The sequence below is a fragment of the Crinia signifera genome, unplaced genomic scaffold (assembly GCF_055691185.1).
Source record: "Crinia signifera unplaced genomic scaffold, ASM5569118v1 HAP2_SCAFFOLD_761, whole genome shotgun sequence".
NCBI classification, from domain to species: domain Eukaryota; kingdom Metazoa; phylum Chordata; class Amphibia; order Anura; family Myobatrachidae; genus Crinia; species Crinia signifera.
Window position 1 is genome coordinate 33,041 of NW_028142666.1, and position 2,413 is coordinate 35,453.

The following is a 2,413-nucleotide window of genomic DNA, read 5'->3' on the forward strand; positions in this document are numbered from 1 at the left end:
GGGGCAGACATAGTGTGCCTATCGGAAACCCACTTGGTAGGAACTAGATCCATGTCCCTTAAAAAACCCTGGGTGGGCCACATGTTCCACTCCACTTTTTCGCCCAATGCTAGAGGCGTATCTATTTTGGTCAAGAAAACCATTAATTTTCACCTCACTCACCACCAAATAGACCAATATGGTAGATATATTTTCCTTAGGGCACACATAAACCATACCCTTATGAACATACTTGCTGTATATATCCCCCCCCCCTATAGTAATGAGGTGCTCAGGAAGGCGGTAACGTTTTTGGCCTCTTTCCCATCAGCTCCAATGGTCTGTATAGGGGACTTCAATAATATTTTAGATAAACACTTGGACAAACTATCAGGCTCGGAGCGCCCTGCACTCCCCTCTGCCCCTTCCCCTACCCCGTTTGCAAAACTCAATCTGGTCGATGCTTGGAGATATAGACACCCAAAGCAAACACAATTCTCCTGCTACTCAGCGGGACATCAGGCATTCTCCAGAATAGACCTGGCACTTGTCTCTCCAGACCTTATACATAAAACGATGGCAATTGAATACCTACAAAGAGGGATATCAGACCACTCTCCTATAGTGATTACTCTTGATCTTATGCCACCAAAGGGTGCTGCTACTTGGAGACTGAATCCCTTCTGGCTTACCCTCATGGTGGATGATGAGAGATTGGTTGGGGAGTGGAGAGATTTCCAGGAGAATAATGTCTCCTGTATAGACTCTGGTATACGACACAACACGTTTAAAGCCGTTATGCGGGGATCCCTTATAAAAAATATAGCAGCCATTAAAAAAGCTAGTAGGGCGGAGGAAGTGAAGCTGGAGAAAATATGCTCCCAGAGTGAGGCCACATATTTAGAGTCAGGATTACTTGTGGATAGGGAAAGGTGGGATGGGGCACGTAAGGCTTGGACTGACTATCTACTAGATAAGTCCAAGCGTAGCCTCCTCTTCTCCTCGCATGCTAGATACTCCCAGTCGGATGTAAGTGGCACCTACTTGGCATATCTAGCCCGAGATGACAGGACAATGAACTCTGTTCAAAAAATCTGCGACCCTCGGGGTATGGAATACTTCACCACCCCTGACATCGCTCAGACCTTCTTGTCATTCTATTCCTCGCTGTACTTGTCTCGGGCGACATACACCCCGATCCAACTAACCCAATACCTCTCACAGATCCCAATCCCCACCCTCTCCCAGAACTCTATTGACCTCTCAGAAGCGGATATTACAGCCTCGGAGGTTGAGGCAGCTATTGCCTCTTTCCCAAACAAAAAATCCCCCGGTAGCGATGGCATCCCGATAGAGGTGTACAAAAAACACAAGGAATACTTCATCCCTTATCTCCTCCAGTTATATAACGATCTTACACGGTGTGGCGGTCTCCCCCCATCTATGTCAGAGGCAATAATAGTGGTGATCCCAAAACCTGGAAAAGACCCTACCCTCCCAGATTCCTATCGCCATATCTCACTCCTCCAAACAGACGTGAAGATACTAGCAAAAATTCTAGCAATTAGACTCAACGCAGTGATCACCACGGTGATACACGAAGACCAATCGGGCTTTATGCCAGGGCGGTCCACAACCCGAAATCTTAGGCGGCTCTTTTGTCATTTGCAGGGGGGTACGAACTGCGGGGAGGGGGCGGTGGTAGTGTCACTTGATGCGGCCAAAGCCTTCGACTCCGTTGAATGGGGTTACCTATGGGAGGTCCTGCAGCGTTTCGCTTTTGGTCCTGTTTTTATTAATTGGGTCCGTCTCCTCTATTCCTCCCCGAAGGCCCGTATGTTGGTCAATGGGTTCGTGACATCGGCATTTACACTTCACAGAGGGACTAGACAGGGATGCCCTCTATCCCCCACCCTCTTAGCTATAGAACCATTGGCTATCTTGCTCCGTACATCCCCACTGATTAAAGGTATCCCCCTGGGGGGACAGACTGATGTGGTCGCCTTATATGCAGACGATACTCTCCTTTTTCTTAATGACGCTGAAACCTCCCTCCAGGCTATGTTGGAAATTGTAGAGACATTTGGGGCGTTCTCGGGCCTCCTGATAAACTGGGGGAAATCTAGCATCCTTCCTATTTCAGGCATAATTCCAAATGAACTGATTTCCTCCTCCCCCCTCCAGTGGGTCCTAAAATTCAAATATCTGGGGGTCTGGGTCACCCCTAGGGTGACTGACTTCAGATCGCTTAATATCGACCCGGTCACTACTGAAGTTAAGGGGCGTATTCACCAATGGAGGAAACTCCCCCTCATAGTTATGGGACGAGTCAATCTCACCAAAATGACAATACTCCCCAAGTATCTATATTTGCTGCAACATTCCCCGGTTTATATACCCAAGCATACCTTTATGAGTATAAATAGCCTAATCT